This window comes from Myotis davidii, unplaced genomic scaffold, assembly GCF_000327345.1.
Source record: "Myotis davidii unplaced genomic scaffold, ASM32734v1 scaffold395, whole genome shotgun sequence".
Lineage (NCBI taxonomy): Eukaryota > Metazoa > Chordata > Mammalia > Chiroptera > Vespertilionidae > Myotis > Myotis davidii.
This window is the reverse complement of record NW_006287904.1, coordinates 3,558,470-3,566,650: the sequence shown is the minus strand read 5'-3', so window position 1 is coordinate 3,566,650 and position 8,181 is coordinate 3,558,470. Positions and strand designations below refer to the sequence as shown.

General features: G+C 40.4%; 1 protein-coding gene across 4 annotated transcripts in view; it reads right to left on the bottom strand.

The window, feature by feature from the left end:
- Positions 1-8,175, bottom strand: part of ARPP21 (cAMP regulated phosphoprotein 21kDa) — a 144,840-nt gene extending 136,665 nt beyond the window's left edge. Inside the window, exon 1 of one of the 4 annotated variants that reach the window (XM_006759607.2) lies at positions 7,455-8,175. The gene's annotated coding sequence lies outside the window, so the exon portion shown is untranslated. The other 3 variants (XM_006759610.2, XM_006759609.2, XM_006759612.2) reach the window with 3 other exon arrangements.
- Positions 8,176-8,181: the final 6 nt, after the last annotated feature.

Here is an 8,181-nt window from a genome sequence, read left to right as displayed (position 1 = left end):
GAGAGGTTTAGAGTCTTGGCCATAGTCACACTATTATTTATTCAGGCCCAGAAGCCAAACACCAGGATGGCCGGTTCGGGAGGTACATTGCATATTTATGAAGGTGAGTTTTGGGGAGGTGAGATTTGAATACACCACCCTATAGAGCCCTTATGTCTCCAGACCTTTACTCTCAATCCAAATTTTGCACATTTTTATGACCTGCAAAGACTCAGGGAGGCCCCTGTGTCTGTGGGAAAGCCTTCCTTCATCACACACGGCAGCGGCCTGCTCCTTCTCAGCTAAGCTCCGAGCATACCTTTGGTCTACCTCTCTGTTAGTTTTAACCTGACTTTTGATCGGAAGTTCCACTGAGTTCAACGTATCTTAGCTTCTTACGTCATATCTGACAAATGATGCAGACATGACAATCATCGTTCTCATAAGCTGGAAAAAATAAATAGAATCATAGATATGGCTGCAAGGTCCTGACAATTAATTAATTTGTGATAAAACAATAGCCCTCTTGATGGGACATTTGCATCCTTGCCCTAGAAAATATATATATTTTGTCTGACATATATATATATTCAAACGTATCAACTTTGTCACATTTTACTAGGTGTGCTCTCTCACCTCTTGATGCTGGGGGAAAACACACACACACACACACACACACACACACACACAAACAAAACCAAAAAAAACCCAAAAAAAACCCCAAACCCACTGCCATCTAGTTCCGGGTGAAGACAACAATGATAATAATAATTAAGGATGAAAGCTTCCCATTGTTAGAGTACTTAATTGTGTTTAAGCAGATAGCAACAGCACGCACACGCCACATGACGGCAGGCTCTAGGATAGAATTCTTCCAGAATTCTGTTAGTGATTATGTGGAAATTTCAAGGTTGCAGTAAGATTTTAATCTTCACAAAGGAAATATGTGCTGTGACCAAAGTTAAATCAGCACCAGAGTGGAAAAAAGGGAAGAATCATTAATACCAGCTAGTTGTTTGAAGTGGGATCTTTGAATTCATCTTTAATGCAATGGCAGATGTCTGATCATTTCCTAAAATTCTGACGACACCAGCATATCTAATTAAACTTAAAATAAACAAATATAAAGCTATGTATTTAAAAGTGTTCACGCAATTGTTCTCATAAGCCAGAAAAAATAAATAGGATCAGAGATATGGCTGCAAGGTCCTGAGAATTAATTAATTTGGCAGAAGTCAACAGCAATTTTAATACAACGATGTGCTACACTGGCTTAAAGAGCCATCATTTGACTATAAACCTTAATCTTCTTTCTCCAAAAAAAAAAAAAAAAGGAAAAAGAAAGTAAAGTGCCATATTTGCAATTAAAAGCTTTGTTTTTAATACTCTCATTTTTAAAAAGATAGTGTTTTGAAGAAGCAATGTGTATTCGAAGCTTGCAAATGCTGCAGAAATCTTGGTTCTGTCACATACTCGTATAGAATCTACCCATTTTCTGTCCAACAGCTTTTTGATGATTACATTAAGTCAAATGCCAGCAATGCTGGGATTTCTACCAAACTTACATATTAATGCATATTCATCAGCAAAGAGCTAAGAAAAACATGCCAATGCAGAGTATAGGTATTTTCTCATCAATAAACATTAGGCGCTTCATGGGAGAATTTTAGCTTGTGGTTTTAGATGTGTTTTTACATAACTTTTGGTAAAAGTTGCGAAGACAACTTAAGAGCTTCTTATTTTCTTATTGAGTTTAGCAGCAAATGAAAGTTACGCAATCATACCTAGTCCCTGATTGCAGTGAGTTCCGAGGCCCTTCCTTCACTCTCTGCTAACCCCGGGCTTGATTTTTCTAGATCTCTCTAATAGTGATGAGATCACCGGAAAGCAGCTCAAATGCCTAAACAATTAGGTAAGAGCTGGGCCTTCTGATTTACTGATCAAGGGATAACCATCAGACTTTTGGAAATCAATGTTCCATCCTGTTCTCTGATGATCTTGAAATCTGCCTCGATTGCTGGTGTTGATTCTCAATTTCGACCAGATGCAAATATGTCCACATGCATTTTGTCCCCCTTTCAGGTATGAGTCTATGGACTAGAACGTTCTAAAGTGAGTATTGTATCTTGGCAATTAAAAGAAAATCTGCTAAATGTATGAGCACCGTTCCTCTGACTTCCAATTCCTTATAGATGGCCCTTATTCTTACCTCAAGTATTTAGTGTGTAATAAAGAAGCAACCAACACTAATGAGAATGTAAGAGAATGCGTATCCGTTGTTAGGAATTCCAGTACTCAGTCTGCATGATTAGTCCCTGGGTTCCTATCACAGGGATGTTCCTATCACAAAAACTTATTTCTTGGCTTGGGTGAGTATCAGGGATTGATTACTGGGTTTATCTAGGTAGGTATTCTCTGTGAATATGTCTCAATGAAAAAACCTGTAGAAAAAAACACACCTGCATATTCCGTTATGCAATTCTGCGTAGAGACATTAACCACAGCATGCCAAGTACATCTCTACCAAATTTGCCAAAAGATGTGAAATAAGAAGTGACGTAATTGTTTTTCTGTTAAAAATCTTCAATCCTTCCTTTCAATTAAAAACCATATTTTATTTACCTTAAAACCAATGCTATTATTTAGGGAAGTGATGGTAACAAATTCTTAATAGTCTCTGTGTTAATCACGACGAATTTCTAATGTAAGAACTGCTGTATAATTTTGAAGTCGTTTGAAATGTGAGACTGTGATAGGAGGCTTGATTTTCAAAGGGACATCTATTAGATCCTCCTGTCCCCTTTACCTGGAGAAAATTCAATGATTTTCTGCTGCTAGTTAAAATGAATGATTGTAAATTCCTTTAAAAATGTATAAATTTATGACTGAGAAATAATTATGAGAGTGTACCTTGAATGAGACAATTTTGGAAGCAATCTTTGGCATTTTAGGAAGTCGCAATTGTAATTTTATGCTAATAGATGTCACCTGATTATTGAACTTATTAAAAAATCTTATGTAACCTGTGGCATTGTCATGTATATTGAGCGGAGCTTATGACAAACTGCCAGAAGAAACTTCCTTGGGGGAAGTATGGAAAGGAATTTAAAACACTGCGTTTTCTGTGGCCATGGACAATGATTAACATTCATTTTTTTCTGGCAATATTAAGATCTGTGCTGGCAGCTAGAACAGGAGAGCGTGACATAAAGCCAAGAATTCAATTTTCAGGTAGAGAGTCAATTTGGTGTATTCTAGTCAAACCTTTTGTTTTCCAATTTCCTTTCGATTGTTCCAAATAAATATTCAACTCACTTTTTGGTTTACCTGCATAGTTATTTCCCAGGACACAGATATGCCCCAGTAATTTTAGAAAAAGGTCCATTCAAAATGTGATATGGGCGTTTTATGCCTTAAGAAAATATCACCAGAAGATTTTGAGACCACAGATAACAATGTTGCCAAATAATAAAAAGCACATTATTCTTTATCAAGCATATGATATTAATGTATACAATTTAATACTTTACATCTCAGTCCATATCTAATCCTCACAGAAATGAAATGGTTGTGATGTGAATTCAAGTGGTAAATACTTTGAACATCCAGGGTCAGTTTATCCAAAATGAGCAAAATCAATTTAAATTATAAGACTCCGAGTCACTGAAAAATAGCAATTTATTAGAACTTGCCATAAATACTCCTTACAGGAAACAAACACTCAGAAGCCAAGATAGCTTGAGAAAAAACAAATCTAGACACAGATACATCTCACTAATATTCTTTTCTACCTTCAAAAGCCCTTCAGCATTCACTTAGGTCACGGCTGGAAATCATTTATCATACTTAACTTTAAATGTTAGAATGAAAACTAAAAGAAAGCAAAATCAGCAGAAATGAAGAGAACTCTGGAACCACAGATTTCCTAAAAAAAATGAAACTCTTTGTCTAAAGAGAGGAAGGGTATATGTTAGAAGTTCGTCATCACTGACTTGAAATATGTTCAGAACTTTCCAGGCGACATCATGCATTTTGAAGGAAACCGGTTATTTTTCTGATTAGAGATTCACAAATGTCTAAACACGCTACCACCTTGTGGTGCCGGTGAGAACGAGGCTGGTACTTACCATGGGAAGCAATGGCTTTCACTGTCGACATCACTTTTCAGCCCCATATTCTTGCCTAACCAACCTTGTCAGAAAGCAGGTCTGAATTAAACTAACTTACACAAATGGCTCATTTGCAATTTCCAACCTTTTGAACTCCCAACTGCCTCCCCATGCGAATGATATTCCATCATATTCACTTCTGGCTACCTTGGGTATTGTGTCTTCAGTGGCTGACTCATTCCACACTCTGCTCATGTAGCTTATCATTATCTCGTTCACAGACAAAATACACATTGAATTCAGATGAGAATGCCGACTTGAGAATCTTAAGAAAGAGAGCGGCCCTGTGGTCCCAACAGCATGATCACTAAGGAAAATATCAGAGCGAGGGTACAGAGTGCAAAAAAATATCTGGAAGTACAGAGTGCAAAATGCAAGCAATAACAACACTTAACTCCTCACGATGTATTTCCCTTAGGGATTTTGCTTTCTTGTTTTTCATAAAAATTGGCCAAATCCAGAACAACGTTGTACATCGCTCTAATAGCTTTGTTTAATGACAATGTGGCTCACTTTCTCACTTAATAAAAAAACCCATTCTCTTATATTTATTAAGTTTTAAAACCACTGAGGCATTTGTCTCATTAGCTTTGCTCTGAACAAAGAAATAACCTGATCGTAGTATGTCATTAATATGAAAATGAACAACACAGACCTTTCTGAGTGAACATTCTCACTTTCTATCTGAAGACAAGTGTTCTGCATATATACAAACACTGAAGACAGATGGCTTCTTATGTTTCATGCACGATAATATTAAGATACTCCCCCCTCATTATTGCACTCCAAAAATGATCAGTGCCATCTTTTCAATCTAGATTTTTAAAGTAGTTAGCCTTCAGTAAGATAATCTATTGTGCTTATTTCAAAGTAAGGAGAGAGAACAACTTAAACATTCTATCAAGTTCAATCAAAACTTCCTGCTTCACTCCGTTGACACAATTCTGAACCTAGCCTCCAACTTTATAAAAGAAAATGGAAAAAAAAAATTCACAAGGTAGAGCTTCAAGTTATCATAATATCTTAGGAGGATGTTAGTTACTTTATGCCCAAAATATTTTGCAAGCTCCAAACCCTTCACCAGAACAACATGATAGGAATCTGCTATTATTTCCGCACTTCTCGCCACCCAAGAACCAGACAGCTTGTATTAAAAATAGTATTCAAGCAGGAACTCCCTGGTTAGCATCTCCCTTAAGTTTTAAGGCACTCCAATCATTGAATCTTCTTTCTAAGAATCACTGAAGAGGTTTATGAAGACATATCAAACTATTCACGAAAACCAATTGATTTCTGTTAGTGCAATATATTAGGACTGATTACAATTACCATCTCCAGCAGCCAGTCTGTACCTTTGCAGAGATCCGTCTCCAGGATCCATAACCACGCACTGCTCTGTTCCATCATGCTTCTCTTATTGCTGGGTGAGGCGCTTGCTCCTTCATTAAATAGCATTAAAAATAGACTGCACAGAACTCCCCGCCGGAGCATGCTCCGACGGGGCTAATGCCATAGTTCTCAGGGTAACTCTACTCAGTTGGGATCTGGGAGGGAAAGTCACTGGGAGATAGCAATTTGCAAATCGAATAGCACACACAAACCCTACTCCCTCTGAGCTGAGCACTGCCAAAGACATCAGCGTGTAGTGGGATTCAGTCACTGGGAAGCTGCAAGTCAATTTCAGGAGCTGTGTAAGTTTCTTTAACAATGACTCACCTAAACAAGGTATTCTGTTAGACAGGCGTTTACCTACAGCAACTCTATAGGATTTATGAAATAACGTATGTCATGTCCCGACAGGGTAAATTAAGACATGTATGCACAGCAGTCAAAAAATCTTGAAAATTAAAGCAAATTATTTTAAAGCAATCAAACCCAACTCTTTTAAAGCAGTTCATCACATTGATAAGCAAGGACAGTCATAGGTTAGCCTTGTGTAGCTCTTGTGACAAGGAAGTGTACCCCTTAAAGAAAATTTTATAATATTCTGGCAGTGGAAGTGGAAAAATGATACGAAAGGAAATAAAGGTCCAAACACAGATACGTACCTTATACATCCAGATAAACCCGAAAAGAGTGCACGCGATCCCCGTTAGCAATGCAGCAGAAGCAGTTATTGCCAAGACAGTGGCTTAGTCGGCTATTTGAACAAAACATAGCTAGAACCCCCGGCTTCCAAACGACTGCCTTTTGTGAACATGACACTGACTACGATCCTATGAAGACACGCAGGGCTTGTGGTGACACAAATACAGAGGATCAAAGGAGCAGGTGCATTTGTTTTAAAGCGTGCGGCAAAGGTCTCCTAACTTTCACCGTATGAAACGATATTGTCCTGTCATCTCCATGTCTCCGCTTTCTTAAAACAACCCCAGCGATTTTGATCTCCAAAGTGGGTGAGGGGGAGGCAGGAATCCTTGGGATTCTGTCACTGTTTAAGCAGAATCTTGTACAGATTCATTTCAACTTTAGAGAACACCAGGCTTGTTTAGAGAGGCTGAGGTGTCATGCCAACAGACTTAAAAAACACCAAATCCAGTGGCTATCTGCATCCTAAACACAGTCTCCTGAAAGTGACTATGTACCAGCCTTGCGCTGTGCTTACCAGCTCCCGTCCCTATAACTTGCAGTTCCCTCTTTGTTTTTTTTTTTCTTTTAGGCTTGGTCTCTGTCCTTACCCTGTATCGTCAGGAGGTGACCACGTACTGAACCTGAGCAGCTAACAGCAACCGCATCCTCTCCAGCTCTATGTCTATGCATAAACATTGAGTCAATTTCTCCTCCCAAGAAACTTCCTAAACACCTGTCTCAGTTCCATTCCATTCTATCACTAAATCTACAGCCTGCCACAGAAGACATCAAATTTGGAGTTGGCCATGAAACACAGACTTCACACATGTAAAAACCAAGTAAACATCTAGTTTCCTGAGTCCTGCAAGCACAACAAACAGATGACAACTTTGTGCCCCCAGCATAGCTCTCTTTGGAATGCAATCAGAGCCTTGCAAACTTTCTACCTTGAAATCTGCGTAAATCACTGGAGACTTCTCCGATGAAACAATTGCCCTTTTCAGTCCTCTCCCAGCTTTCCAATCCTGCCTCATTTGGGGGAGAGGGGGTTTAAACCCCTCCTTTGACAAACACAACACAATACATCTGTAACAACGGCTTTCTGCAAACACAAACACGAAGGAGAAACACAGACTACGAACAATTATAAAGAACAGCACAGACATGTGGCAGGAAGGAGGAGAAAAACACACACAAAAGGCATGCGATGTTCACGTGGAAGACCTTGGTTATTACCTTGACCGCACAGTGGCTATCCCCCCAGCGTCTCGGTGCCTTGATTAAGTTTTTGGCTTTTATTAATCTGATTGTTTTTCAATGATTGATTTGGCTGGATTTGTTGGATTTGGCTTGGCTTTTTTTTTTTTTGGTCGATTTATTTAACTGCTGGTAAAAGGAGGGTTTCTACAGCGTTGGCAGCTGCGATCCTGGCAAGGCTGTGGCGACCACCGCTATGGTCACGCTGGTGGTTCCAGCTGGCGACCCTGCACCCCCGCTGCTGGCTGCCGCTCCGGACACGCTCTGGGGGCGCGCCGCCTGCTCTGTCCGAGTGGCTGCTGGGACTGAACGTGCCCCCACCTCCTGTCTGCCAGTCTGTCCCTTCCCACGTCTGTCTGTCTGTCTGTCGCTCAGCCGGGAAGCACAGCGCGGGCTTCTGGCTTTCCTGCGCTCCGTTCTCAGAGCTGCGGCTCTCGCTGGCGGTCCTTCCGTGAGTGTCTGTTCGTCTCTTGGTCCCACTAGCCATGCAGGGTCCCTCTGGCCATCTTCTGGGCGCTCCCCTCTCTCCGAGCCCCCCAGCCTCTCCCTCGGACAGAGGAGGGCGTCTGCAGGGGAAGGAGCGCGCGAATGCGCGCTCTCTCGCGCTCTCTCTCTCTCTCTCTCTCTCTCTCTCTCTCTCTCTCTCTCCTTTCTCTCTGCCTCTGCCTCCCCCTGGTCTCAAGCTAACTGCTCGCACCTGTCCGTG